This window comes from Gouania willdenowi, unplaced genomic scaffold, assembly GCF_900634775.1.
Source record: "Gouania willdenowi unplaced genomic scaffold, fGouWil2.1 scaffold_350_arrow_ctg1, whole genome shotgun sequence".
Lineage (NCBI taxonomy): Eukaryota > Metazoa > Chordata > Actinopteri > Blenniiformes > Gobiesocidae > Gouania > Gouania willdenowi.
The window spans coordinates 8,200-23,388 of NW_021145113.1; the positions used below are offsets into that span (position 1 = coordinate 8,200).

General features: G+C 38.0%; 2 long non-coding RNA genes across 2 annotated transcripts; both read right to left on the reverse strand.

Moving 5' to 3' along the window:
- Positions 1-2,200: 2,200 nt before the first annotated feature.
- On the reverse strand, positions 2,201-3,122 carry LOC114459805 (uncharacterized). The gene is made up of 3 exons (XR_003673471.1): positions 3,085-3,122; positions 2,827-3,004; positions 2,201-2,267 (listed from the first exon to the last, which is right to left on the reverse strand). It is a non-coding gene; the product is annotated as an uncharacterized LOC114459805 (long non-coding RNA).
- Positions 3,123-3,776: 654 nt separating this feature from the next.
- LOC114459807 (uncharacterized) lies at positions 3,777-4,353 on the reverse strand. Its single transcript, XR_003673472.1, has 3 exons — positions 4,218-4,353; positions 3,979-4,115; positions 3,777-3,871 (listed from the first exon to the last, which is right to left on the reverse strand). It is a non-coding gene; the product is annotated as an uncharacterized LOC114459807 (long non-coding RNA).
- Between the last annotated feature and the right edge of the window lie 10,836 nt (positions 4,354-15,189).

Consider the following 15,189-nt stretch of genomic DNA (forward strand, 5'->3'; position numbering starts at 1 on the left):
GATGTTTAAACGCTCTGAGCAGGTGAAACTGATTAAAGCTGAGTCATGTTTTCACGGAGCACAGCAGCGCTATGAGAAACAGACAGAGCTTCACAGACATGTTAAAGTTAAACAGACACTGGTGGCTCTGATTTAGGAGTCAGTGATGATTTGTGTAGTTTTTTTTGCCAGGTTAGACGGTGTTTGATACAACTACGAAGAGCGTGGGAAGGATATTTCTGCATAATAAACATCCTTTCCCTCACGGTGACGGCGTTTAAACCTGATTCTGTCCATTTCCACGTTCAACAGTAGATTCTGTTTTTATTGTTTGACAGTGAATTCTATAGCACCCTAGTGTAGTTGTTAGAGCACTCAGAGACTCGCTGCAGCACATACAAGCATGTGTCCTGTAACCATCTCTGATTGGCCAGCAGCTCAGGAAGGCGGTTCTCAGCAATTCTGATTGGTGAACACATATATCACTCACATGATGGAGACGGAAGAAAAAACCTCAGCGTCTGAGGTTACGTTATCGCAGTAGTGAAAACCTTAACTCACTCAGTGCCATTGACGTGATATTACATCATTTCAAATCCAAAAGCTCAGTGCCATTGACGAGAAAACTCGTAATTTGCATTTTATCACAGAGCTTACTAGAAAACCCCCTGGCGGAGGTCCCTCACCAATATCTAAGCTGTAATGTGATGTAGTGACCAACAGTGCCCTGAAGGTGGCAGCAGCGCACCTTTAAATTAAAGATTAGCCACTGATGCTACACAGCAAAAAGTGGAGTGTTGATTCAACTCCCACAGAGTCAATTTTAACACTTTTTCAGGGTTTATATAGCTTCACACTCTACAGAGTTAAATTAACACTTTCAAAATAGTTAAATATCTAACACTGTGTCAGAGTTACTTTTTAACTCAATAAACTGGGTTAAATTAACACTAATCGAGTTATTATTAACACTGATTCAGAGTTACTTTTTAACTCAATAAACTGGGTTAAATTAACACTAATCGAGTTATTATTAACACTGATTCAGAGTTACTTTTTAACTCAATAAACTGGGTTAAATTAACACTAATCGAGTTATTATTAATACTGATTTAGAGTTACTTTTTAACTCAATAAACTGGGTTAATTTAACAGTGATTTATCATTAACACTGATTCAGAGTTCCTTTGTAACCTGGTTTAGTGAGTTACATTAACAAAACATACAAAGTTCTTACTTCTAATTATGAAATAATTTAATATAACTAGTAGTAAAATTAAAATGATTGACAATGACATAATTCCAAGAAAAATGATGCATTTGCAAAAATATTTATTTTATAGCTCTTCTCCCATTATACAATTAAAAGATTGTGAATGAAGGTATGACATATAAACTTTCATTTGTAGCTCCATATGAGCTTTGAATATCAAAAGGTTGGTGACATTTCAGTGCCATTGTTTTTATGACATGCTGTTTTTCTGTTCGTTTCACTTTGAACGCATGGTGATGGTCATCAAAGTTCACTGTAAAAAGCTCCCGTGTCAGTAAAAAAATGTCATTTTCAAGCAAAAGTACATCAAGTATTTCACCAAAGACTGGCATCTCTTCCTCCATTGAATTGCAAACAACAAGTCCAGCTCTGTACTCAACGCCATCAACTTTCACCCAACTTGTTTCGAACACCTCTTTTGACATCATTTGAAGCATTTCACTGTTGACCACATATCTTGGAGAAAATGATTTGATGGGCCCATATTCCTTTTTTTTAAAAGGAAAAGTTTCCCAATGGAAAGCAATGGCCACCTGATGCCTTTTTGCAAGTGATTTGGTTATGTTTTTGAAATTTTTTAAATAATTTTTAAACAATTTGTGCTTCGCCTCAAACCTCATAGACCAGACAAACAATAAGGGGCCAATTTTCCAAATAGAAGATGGATAGTGAATCATAAAATGATGCTTGGGAATCAAGTTTCTTTGAGGATACAAGTGCTTGAATAATTTGTAGTGGTCAACAATGAGATTTTTCAAATACACAGTCATACCCAAAGTGAGAGAAGGAGAAAGCACAATGTCCATTATTTGGAGTAAGAGTAGTAGTAATTCCCAGTGTCCGTTTCCCGCTGGAATAATGTCACCAAACAAAAGAGGGATGTTTTTCACGAGACACAATGTCTGGATGGAGTTCAAGCCAATGCCATTGCCAGCACTATCCAAAATCGGTCCCCCAGGTGGTGGCGGAAGGAGATATAACAGCAACAAAAGGGAGGCCATCTCTTTGTCATAAGCTATAGACAAAGATCAGACAGAATGAATTGACGGAAAATACTTTGAAATGCATTAATTTGATATTTTTAATTAAAACGAGATTAGAATAAAGAGCATTTTCCTGTTGAAAGTTTGTGAATTCTGGAGGCTGAACAGAATGGTTTGCAAAGGGTTAAAAGCAGTTACAATGTTGAAAAGATTGAAAATCCTGAATTTTTTAAGTTGATGTGTGCTGCAATAAATTGTAAATTGACAGTTAAAGGATGTTAGTGAAGCAAGAGCTGAGAGAATATAGCCCCCAATATATCTGATTTAAAAACATCAATCCTCAAATGTTTAAATGGTGAATATAATGCTTTAAATTTTATGATCAACTAGTGACCAACCATAAGCCTTCACTTAGTAGTAGGCAGTAAACATCTTCTTTTGAGTCATTCACGTTTATTTCTTAGAGAAGAAATAAACAATCTACATTGAAGAAATTTAGTTACAAAAAAATGTAATAAAATCAAATAATTCTTATTTAATAGAGTTTTGGAATCTAACTGCTTGTAACAAATTCTAAAGAGCAAAACTCACTTGTTGCCTCATCACTTCCTGGTTGACTCTCTGCTGACTGAACCAATTCACGCAGCTCCGGTGTTGAGGTGAGCTGCTTGGCCTCTTTGATGACGTTAGATCTGAAGATCGGATCCCATTTCTGAAGCAGTCTGGTGGATACCTCATCATCAAACAGAAGAGTGAAGTCTTGATTCACCTGTGAGAAAGAAAATATATTACTACCACCTTCAGAACCAAATTTCAAGTCCTTCTCAACATAGACCACTGCATACTTACTAATCCTTTTGTATCCATGAATCTTGGGAAGATAGACAGGATATCAAGAATTTTGGCAGGGTCATTGATAAGTTTTCGACGATGTTGAAATGTCTCTCTCATCTTTTGGAGAATTAAAGAAGTGTCTGTTGCATGGTTGAGCAAAGAGATTGCCTCTTGGCAGGCATCTCCCTCAAGCTGCTTCTCAACATCACTGGATCGTTGCAAATTAGGGCCCCCTGAAGGAAAGAACACAACAGTTTAAAGAAAATAAGCCCTATCTGCTGATCAGATAGGTAAATAAAAACAAAATAACATTTCAGACCTACAGAGTTGTGGAAAAGGTGAGAACATAAGACCCTTAAACCCTTTTCATTCAATTCTATACTGGTTGACATCAAAAATGGTGACTATAGTCTAAAAGGCACTTAGCAAGTATGTTACCTCCTACTCCCCCTTGCGAAAAGCCAGTGGGGCTATTTGGAGCTACAGATCCTCGTCGACTCTTTCTTTTGACTGTCTTCAGACGCCAAGAAATGTAGCCTGTGCTGCTTGCAGCTTCATAGAAGTGTTCCTAAAATGGAAATTAATTCACAATGTGTTGTCACTCATAAGTAATCTTAGAATTTGAACATCCCCTCAAACACAACCCAAAACATACAAATTATGTAAAAAAAATAAAATAAATAAAAGTAAAATATTAACTATACATACATAGCCTTTCTTGGAGTAAGGGTCTTTGAGGGACGGGAACACAGTCACTATCCCCAGAGCATATTCTTCTCTAACAGCTTTGGTGGGGATGTGCCTGAGAAGAAAGATTGAGGTGGAATTATTTATGTAATTTGCATTCTTTATGTAATGGTTAAACAGTTATTTTTCTTATCAAAGTCTTAATAAAGAGGACAAGATTACCCATGTTTATCAATCATGTGGGCCACTATTATATTGACCAGTTTTCTTCTGGTAGCATCTGTAAGAGTTTGTGTTGTGTGATATTCCTCGAGAACCTCTTTACCACCTGAACTGGTTTCAAGTAATGTTTCGATCAACTTAAGGAAAAAAAAAAGAAAGCCAAAAAAAATTGTGATTAACAGCAGAATAATAGATAGATACATTTAAAGAAATCTGTGAGAAGTGAGGATTGTTGCAACCTTTTTAGCAGACGCTGCATTGATTATTCCTTCAACTCTGGATTTCTTCCTAGGGACCTCATCTAGAAGTATAGTTGATGCACTTGAACTGAAGCTAGATTCAGACCACTCAGATGGAGAGGACAAGGAGGAATCGGAAAACCCTAGAAGGAAAAGAAAAACAATTATTTTGCACTACAAAAGTGAATTACATCAATTCCACAATATACTTAACATAGGTTACACCATCTGGAATTGGATTGGGTCATACCATTGACCGCTACATTTCTTACCATCATTTGAGAAAACTGTTAGAACCAGACTGCCTTGGCTGACAAGGTCACTGAAAATGTCTTCATCAACTTCTGTCCCCGTTGTATCTTTGTACACTACTTTTGCGTCAGGTGGCATGCAAAATCTCTCAATGACTAGAAAAAGATAAAACAGAGTTAGATAAAATCCCATACACAATATTCATTCAATTTTTAGTCTATATGTAAAAACAAACCTTTTTCATGGAACTCCATGAAATCAAACTGTCCATCGACATCATTCACCTTCACATACTTCTGCTGTTGGCAGTAACGAACCTGGATCAGCATGCTGAGACCTACAAAAAACAAATTAAATTGACAGTAATAAGCACTTGATGTAAAAAACAAAACAAAATGAAGCAATTCAAGTTGAAATGATTAATAACACTTAAACACACATCATGCAGGTTATACCCTGTAAAGACTGTCAAAGCTTTGACACACATGCAGTGGATTTTAAAATAATCCTGTCAAGCTTGGTCACTTAGTCTGTACATTTGCATGGCCCGATAGAGTGCATCTGCGATTTTTGGACATGTGAATGGTAAAACGAATCAATGGTGCCCCCTTGAACATTTTATTTGCCCCAGATTTCTGTGATGAATCCTGATCAAATGTTACTCACGTCCGTTTTTTATCTTTTGTAATAAATTGTTTGGGTTTTTTTTAATTTTCTGCCTTTTCCAGTCAAAACAAAGTTATGTAAGAGTTTTGTACATAATTAAATGTGTAAATAAAATTATTGAACAAAAAAAAAAAAATATATATATTATTTGCCCCAGACTAGCACTGATGACATAACTGTAAAAAACTTCTGCAAAATATTCAAAAACATTCTAAAACGTACAGTCGAATTTGTCGAACCAAATAATCCCAGCTACAGGTCAACTGACACCGCACCCTGTGGTCACAGTTTTTGTCAGGTCACAGATTCTGTCACAACACCGGCACAGTCAAGTCCACTGAGTCCGACCTCTGTGGTAGCGGTGGCGGGGTAGTCTCTGCATCTGGCCACTCTAAAGGCACGTTGACACCGGACGCGGCAGAACCCGTCGAAAGCGTCAGGTTTACATCCAATATACATAGTGGACGCTAGTGATGCGCGGGGTCGGGATTTTTTCAACCGGCGGGGCCCAGCATAAATGGCTAAAACCAACCCGCACCACCTGCCCCGAGCTTCTGCCTCTATTTACAGAACCCGCCCCAACCCAACCAGCAAGAATAAAATCCACAGACATAATGGTCATACTAATCCGTTATATTTTAGCTAGTATGCATGGAAAGTGGAAACAGACTCCATATTGCAACAGCTGCATCATTAGCACATTTCACCGAACACTTCGGTGAACAGGTGCTTGCTTCACCAAGCAAGCGTAACAAAATAACTGTAAACTCCAGACCTTATCTTTGACCGCATTTCCTCCTCCATGTTGTTACGGTTAGTAAAGAAAAAAGGATATTCCACATGGTGCACACGCCTCACGATGTACTGCGCACGGTGCTAGCCAGCGCTGATGAGCTGTGCAGGTGTGATGCATTCATGGACAGTCGTAATGTTCTAAATTGGCCAATGGGAGCCCAAACACATAACTTCACGCACACACACAGTACCTTTTTAATTTACATGTTATTATACATGGACACATCACACGAAAAGGCGACTGTCCGTTCAAATTACCCGCCCCAACCCGAACCGAACCGACATTAATTGACAATATCTTCACCCGCTCCGGTGCAACCGCATGTTAATGTCCAACTCATAGCTAAAATATATTAGAAAGTAGATATTTCATTTTTAAATGCTGCCTGTCATTTGACACTATTGATAATTTTGAATTAGTTAACTTACCTTCAGCGAAAAACTCCTCTCGAATTCAGCAGCAGCTCCAGCAGATGGAAAATGGCGCGCACAGCATCAATGCACGGGGTTTCAAGCCTGAAGTCCAGGGGCATTGCTGAAGCAAGGCACATTAACACTGTAGCGATGTAAGGAGGACATCGCTACAGTGTTGATTTGCTTGGACGTGACTAACTCTGTTAAACAATTCCAACACTGAACACCATTTGAATCAGAATGTGTTAAAATAACACCCTAAGAGTGGAAATCAACTCTGATTCATTTACGTCTGAAATATCAACACTCCAATTTTTGCTGTGTACCATTAGCTAAGGAGGAATTAGCATGAACAAGGGACATTATGGCGCGATGAAGTGATATTGTTAGATAGCAAAATAATAATAATTTTCTCATCAAAAGCCCTGTCTCAGTGTTTTTTGTTGTTTTATATAAGGAAACAATATTCAGATGTTAGAGTTGTTACTAAAGCAAAAAAAAAATAGCTTTAAAGTAACTGACAGGGTTTATTTTAGAAAAAAAACCTGTTTTCTCAGCTTTTTGCCATAATACAAAATGTTCTGTGGGTCTTTAAAATCAGTCAAAATGCTCAAAAACGGCTGGCACTCAATGAGTTAATACGGATGTGATTAAGGTTAATCGTTCAGCCTTACAACTTATATCTTCCTTTTACTTTATTTTTGACAGATTTTTGTTTAATTATGGGTTTTTATTTATTAATATTTTTAAAAACATAAACAGAATCGAAATCACAATATATCAGAAAAAATGCAGTTAGGTTTTTTGTCAAGTGCATCTCTAACTACTACAGACAAGATGGTAAGAAAATACTGTTTAATGGTTTTTAAATCATTTTTATTTGTAAATAATCATAAAAAGTAGAATAATTTATCAAAGACTTCTTTAACAGTTACTGTAATAGCCTGAAAACAACTGACAGTCTTTATTATGTCAAATATATTAATATTAATTAAAAAAAAAACACTGATTTTCTGATGTTTTTTTTATTCATTAAATAACCTTAAATACTGTCATTAATCAGCAAGGACTTTTAAAAAAAAAAACTTACTCTCATAGCATGAAAATAACCAACAGTCTTTATTTGGTCACATCTACATACACCTCTACTACACCAAATACATTTGAAAAAACACTTAAATATGATAAGAATAATTAATCAACTAAAAATAACTTTTTTTAATTTGAAAATTATCGTGTTGATGTTTTGAACCCAGTATTGGTTTGTCAAAAATTAAGAAAAGAACAAAGGCACTCCAAACGCTCCAAGACTCCAGAAGAAACCACCTCTCCCAACACTCTTACTTCTCACCTGTTCTGTCCACTCCACATAAGGTCAGGTGTAGGTGTAGTTCTACAATTATACACTAGATGGAGCCCCAACATAAGTGTTGGGTCTAAGCTCCTCCTACTACTTTGGAGTAGAAGGAGAAATTCACTTGTTACATTTGGCAAGATCACTCAGGGTGTGCAGAATAGACCAGACAGTTAAATAGTAAAAAGAGGCATCTTATGTACAAAATTATGTAATTAATTAAAATGATTTACAAATAGAAATAGTTAAACATTGTAGGTTGATTTAAAAACATTATTAAATAGCAGAAAATTAATTAATTTAATGAATAAAATATTTAAAATAGGAAAAGCTCAGGTGGTTCATTCTTTTAAAAACATTTGATTAGAGCTCATTTTTTCTTTCTCTCTTTTTCACCCTTTTCTTTAAGGTTTTCAACCTGCTACAAAACCTACAACAAAACTGAATAAACTTTTAAAAGCTGAGGTGATCTCACGTCTTACTTGTTCTCCATCCATGTTCTTTCAAGCTGGACAAGCATTGTAGAAAATAAACTGAACAAGTATCTCGTATGGTATTCTGTAAATTAAATATGATTTAAAATTAGATTTAGATTAATTAATTGATAAAAGAAGTAAAGGAAGTTTCTCACGTTCTACAATCATAAAAAGATCATTTATTAAAAGCGTGTCTGATTTACCTGGTTTAATTCTATGGGACATGTGCATGATAAATGTGTATGTTGTTTTTTTTTTTTTACTAATTTTTATATTTCATTTTGTTTGGTGTATTTTTCTGTAATGTATGTTTTTTGGAGTCATTATGTTTATTTGAAAAAAAGAAAAAAAAAAAAAAGAGGCCAAGATTCATGGCTTGCCCTGCAAACACCGTAAAAGTTAGCAAAAATCCATGGATCGCTTTTGGTGTCCCACTTCTCTAGATGATCTGCAGTGACTTTGAGCCCTGTCAGTGAAACGCCCTAGGAAAAGTGTGTTAAAGTAGGACATTTGTCTCATATTAAATTCTCTTCACTCTGTAGGGGGCGCTAACGCGCCAATGTCCATTTTTCCACATTGAGCTGGTTTAGGGCTGGGGGTTTAACAACTGATTCACAAATGTTTGTTTGGTTCCTTCTCTGTGTTTAATCTCTAACTGTTCTACAGGACTCTGGAAGCCAGAACAAAGTGACACCTCATCGTTCTCAGGACCATGAAGCTCAGCCACAACAAAGAAACAAATCTAAGAGAAAAACTTCAGAGCAAAGAGTTCAACAGCAGAGCCAAGCTGGAGTTAAAGCTAAACATACATGTGACCAGTGTGGGAAGGCCTATAGCTTTAAATCAGACCTCACTAGACATCAAAGAATCCATTCTGGATCAAAGCCATTTAACTGTGACCAGTGTGGAAAGGCTTTTACCAGGAAATCAGACCTCACTGTACATCAAAGAATCCATTCTGGATCAAAGCCATTTAACTGTGACCAGTGTGGAAAGGCTTTTACCAGGAAATCAGACCTCACTGTACATCAAAGAATCCATTCTGGATCAAAGCCATTTAACTGTGACCAGTGTGGAAAGGCTTTTACCAGGAAATCAGACCTCACTGTACATCAAAGAATCCATTCTGGATCAAAGCCATTTAACTGTGACCAGTGTGGAAAAGCTTTTAACCAGAGTTCTAACTTAATAAGTCACAAAGTCGTTCATACTGGAGTCAAAAAGTTTGAATGTGATGAATGTGGAAAGACTTTTAATCATTCTGGAACCCTCAGTCTACATATCCTCATTCACCGTGGAACCAAAGCTCACAGATGTGAACAGTGTGGAAAGACTTTCACACATAAATCATCTTTAACGCTGCACATGCAGACTCACTCCAGAACAAAGTTATATCACTGTGACCACTGTGGGAAAATATATAAATACAAAAAAACCCTCACTGATCACCTGAGATCTCACACTGGACATGAAGTGTGTCCCTGTGACCAGTGTGACAAAGTTTTTACAACATATCAACAGTTAAAACATCACCAAATCAGCCACTCATCAGAAAGACCTCATAAATGTGACACATGTGGAAAATCTTACAAGAGGAAAATTAACCTTAATCGACACCAAGAAGTTCATGAGAAGAATGTTTTCTGATGTGATGAGTGTGGGAAGACCTTCAGCACTTAATCTGTTCTCCACTCACATCTCTGTGTGGATGGAGACATGGAGCAGGAATCATCTTCAGATCCCAGCGACACACGGATGGTGACGACACCTTCTGGTTCCAGTGTTGGACTGAAGAACCCAGAGATCAGGCTGCACAGGATTCCAACATAAACCTGCTGTCAGCTGGAAAATGGACACCAACAGTTCAGGAAGTTGTTGATCTTTGAAGGTGTGGTCTGAAAGAAAAGATCAATACAATGATCAGTTGGAAAGGAAGCAGGAAGAAGTTTCCCTTTGTTCACTTTCTATACAGGATATACATTCTATAGCTTCTGTATTCATACATGATGTATATGAAGAATGATTCACATTATTATTATTATTATTATTATTATTATACACTAATGACAGATTCTATATCAGGGCTGTCAGACTCATTTTAGTTGATGGTTCAAATACGGACCAGTTTGAGGTGCAAAGGGCTGCAGATTATAGGAAAACCAGCCCTAGATTATGAGTGACTTTGTTTTAATTTTCCAAAATGTTGTAGAATAATTTAGGAAAAATTGTATGACTTTAAAAAATTGAGAGTTCCTGCAATACTTTGAGTTTAAAAATAACTCCCATCATGTGATGTCAGCATGGGAAAACTGTGTGCTCTGTAAATATTGTGGAGTTATTTTAAAATTAGTTTTTTAGAGGAGTTGTGATATCTACAGCTGAATTACTTTATAATTTACACAGTTATTCATGGTTTCTGTTATTTTTACTTTCTCCTGCAGGCTGAATTAGATGCTCTAAAGGGCCGGATTTGGCCCCCAGGCCTTGAGTTTGACACACATTCTATATAAGTCTATGATGTCCATGTGTTTGTATACAGTACATAATAATCATTAGTCTATAAAACCATAGACATTCTAATAGATGTAATAATCAGATCCTAACTTGTAGATGAATATACATGCTGTGTTAATACAGACCATCTTCATCATGTACCTTTGAATCTGTTTCTTTTCTCTGTGTTTATAAAGGATTCATATTTGTAATGAGTTTTAAATGAGTATCTAATACATCACATAATAGTATATTCTTGATTTTAGATGTGATGTGTTTTATATAAAGTATGTTTTTCTACAGTTGAAGTGAATGTGATGAAATGGTTCCTGACAGGGAAACCCTGCCTAAAGCCTGTGAATGGATCATGCAGTGTGCTGAATGAATATCAGGGGAAGGGGAGCCCAAAGTGTCCAAACACTCCCATTTTATCACCATTAAAAATAAATAGTTCACATTGTTAAAAATACATCATGAAATGTCAACTTATTGCTTTGAAATTAACTTTTCATGAATTAATATATAATATATAGAAATAAGTCAAATATGTCTTCAATAAATCATTCCAAAGTGGTTTATTTGTAATAAATAATCAAACAGTGAAAGTGTTCCATGTATTAGAGTGTTAATATAAGCAGCTCTAACTACAGACCAGTATCATTGCTTCATCAGCTTTCAAACATTAGAGAAAAAGGCTTTGTTCATAGACTTGATAATCCATCCATTTTCTGACCCACTTCTTCCTTTTTCAGGGTCACGGGGAGACTTGATAAGTTGATTAAAAACACAAGTTGTTGAGCTATCATCAGTTTGGCTTCAGAATGTATCATAGTATGTGATTAAAAAGCTGTAAATGTGTGGTATCAGAGGAACAACCCTCTTATTAAAAGTGATCAGAATGAGTTTGCTGCGTGGCAGCAGCCTGAACTTGTTGCTAGTTCAGCATGGACATCACAAGCTGAGCTGCAGGAGAAGAAAAGCTACCAAGACCTCCTGAAAACAGCAGTAGGTAGTGATCCAGCATTCTGTCCATCATCCATCAATAAACACACACACATTTCATTACTGCTAAACGTGTGTGTGTACAGTGATCACAGGCTGACACAGGTTTAGTGTCTTTGTAGACATACACACCATAAAGATGGAGTCAGGCTCAGCTCCAGAGGAACCATCCACACCCTCCAAGCTGCTGTGGAGAAGACACAGACACTCAGACATGCTGAGGAGCAGCTGGAGGAAAGCACAGGAAGCTCTGCTAACATCATGTGAACATCAGTAACAGTGGGTGATGTCCTGCAGAGCCACAGTGCAGTGAGTGTGGAGCAGCCTTTGGAGCTCAGCTCACGTGTGGAACATCTCAGCATGTTTCCACTGAACAGGAGAACAAGTCTGTTGGACTGAGGCTTTATTTGGCTTCAATCCTTCACAAATCTGAAGATCACACAGTGTCTAAGACTCACCTACACACTGGAGACCATTCCTACAAAGCCTTTTCTCTTTCACCTTCCACTGTTTGCTGAGATTTACATCAGCACCACTTCATATAACAAATATAGTCCATCAAAGGTGCTGAGTCATGTTTAGTGGTGCTTTAACTGGAACGGCTGTTTCATCAACGAAAAAACACCTTGGTTACCATAGTAACACAGTCTGTGGGTCAAACCTGCTCCTGACCAGGTTAAATCTGCTGACTCACTCTCAAGAAACCACGTCATCATTATTAAAGAAGTCATTTAGTGATTCTTTAAAACACTCAATAAAGATCTAAAGAAAGGAAAAAGGAATCAAAGGAACTTGTTATATATATTTTTTTAAATACGGTATTTTAAAAGGAAATGAAACAGAATATGATGGTAAATGTTTTAATATGATTTAAAATCCATACAAATGACAATATGATCATTGTCTTATTACATGTCTATTGTGTAGCGTATTATTAATGATATCACAGTCTCCATGTGTTTAAACCATCAGTAATAATATATAATTTATACGTGTGTATCATCACCTCTGTTTACCACACGCTATAAATGTGTTTATTTATTGATCAGAGATTAATAATGAGAAAGCTGTGGATATACAGAGAGGGAGGGGCTTCAGGGACAGGGCGGAGCACTAAGACTCTCAAAGATACACTATCACTTTAAGAGATGTGTACACAGTGCACGTAGCTCCCGTGCACAGCTCACCTGCACCTGCAGCGTCTACAGTGTTGGATGTGACATCCAGCAGCATCCAACAGCATTCAACAACACCCAACAGCATCCAACAGCACCACTGCTGCTCCTGCTGTTCATTTAGTGCTGAGTTAATCAAATTATTCATCCAATACTCATTTGTATCATAACTTACATCTATCTATAAAATCAATCTGTGTGAGTGTGTGTGTGTGTGTGTGTGTGTGTGTGTGTGTGTGTGTGTGTGTGTGTGTGTGTGTATGTGTGTATGTGTGTGTGTGTGTGTGTGTGTGTGTGTGTGTCTGTCTGTCTGTCTGTCTGTGTGTGTGTGCGTGTGTGTGCGTGTGTCTGTGTGTGTGTCTGTGTGTGTGTGTGTCTATGTGTGTGTGTGTGTGTGTGTGTGTGTGTGTCTGTGAGTGTGTGTGTGTGTCTGTGTGTGTGTGTGTGTGTGTGTGTGTCTGTGTGTGTGTGTGTGTGTGTGTGTGTGTGTTCAGACAGTAGCTGTTTAATCCATTTTTTAGACTCAATGCAAAACTGAGCTAAACATTGAATTCTCCAGGTGATACCAGATACCCAACAACACCTCATCCAATACTCATTTGTATCATAACTTACATCTATCTATAAAATCAGTCTGTATGTGTGTGTGTGTGTGTGTGTGTGTGTGTGTGTGTGTGTGTGTGTGTGTGTGTGTGTGTGTGTGTGTGTGTGTGTGTGTGTGCGTGTGTGTGTGTGTGTGTGTGTTCAGACAGTAGCTGTTTAATCCATTTTTTAGACTCAATGCAAAACTGAGCTAAACATTGAATTCTCCAGGTGATACCAGATACCCAACAACACCTCATCCAATACTCATTTGTATCATAACTTACATCTATCTATAAAATCAGTCTGTGTGTGTGTGTGTGTGTGTGTGTGTGTGTGTGTGTGTGTGTGTGTGTGTGTGTGTGTGTGTGTGTGTGTGTGTGTGTGTGTGTGTGTGTCTGTGTGCATGTGTGTGTGTGTGCGTGTGTGTGTGTGTGTGTGTGTGTGTGTTCAGACAGTAGCTGTTTAATCCATTTTTTAGACTCAATGCAAAACTGAGCTAAACATTGAATTCTCCAGGTGATACCAGATACCCAACAACACCTCATTTCCAAACATGTATCATCCAAATATTCCCTCAACCTCTGCTCTGTGAACTGAATGCTGCCATTCTCTCTACAACATGTCATTAAATATACATCTCTGCAGGTCTAACCTGGGCAGCTCACCATTCCTGCTCATTGAGGTGGTGGTCTTTGCTCCATCCTCCCCCACCCTCACATGCGCCCCGATGTTTACCCTTACAGCAGGGCCGAGGGATTGGACCCACATGTTGGGGAGCCCTCTTTGCTTTAACACTAGAAGTCCCACAGAGGTGTCAAATGAACTTTTTACCTATAAAACCCAGAGAGGTGTCATTTGACCCAAAGAGAACACAAAAATTATTTATTTTTAATGACAGTGTGGTGTGAGAAATGTGCAAAAGAACAACTGTGATTTGTTTTCAATGGTTTTTATTTAGAAGAATCTCCTTCATCCTCTTATTGAGACTCGTGACATACTTGGCACTGCCACGGTATCTCTCTCCTACATTTGCCACATGTGTATTTGTGGCAATGAACACATCGCACAGTTGCGCGATTGCTCTTGCAGCAATGGTTGATCTGACACTTAGCCCTTTTCCCAGGGCCAGGTGTAGGCGGTTGTTGTTGGCGCAGTTGCTCTTTGAGTGCCTTCTTTTCACTCACATGAGAGTTAGCCAACTCTCTTGCTAGCTGAACCAGGAAGTCCACCCGTCTCTCCTGCACCCCGGTGCATGCTTGATAAAGCAGATGTGCATTGAGTGCCGCCATGTCGATCATGTTGTAGAACACGGCGACTGGCCATCGCCGTGTTCCTGTGCGCACACTGTACTCCCGCACCATCTGGTCCATCACATCCACTCCGCACTTTGTGGTGTTGTATTGGGTGATGGTGTTTGGCTTCCTTTTGATGGTTTCCTCAGTCTCAACCACGCTGTGCATGCTGCTGAGAATGTAGACGGTCTTTTTTCGTTTGGGCGCATACACCGTCAGCGTGGCACCAGTGGTGGAAAACACCTAAAAAAGAAGAAATTGTTGTTATTATAGCGGTTTTAAACACAATGACACACTCAGAGGTGTTGATGGAATAAAAAAGACCAACAACATACCTGAGTGGTGAATTCCTTGCGGTCCATCTTTCTAGTTGACTGAGGAATTTCCCGGCGAATCTTGTTGACTGTCCCGAGGATGGTGGTTTTCCGGCTGAGCAGTCGTCGTGCAAGTGTCAGTGATGTAAAGAAA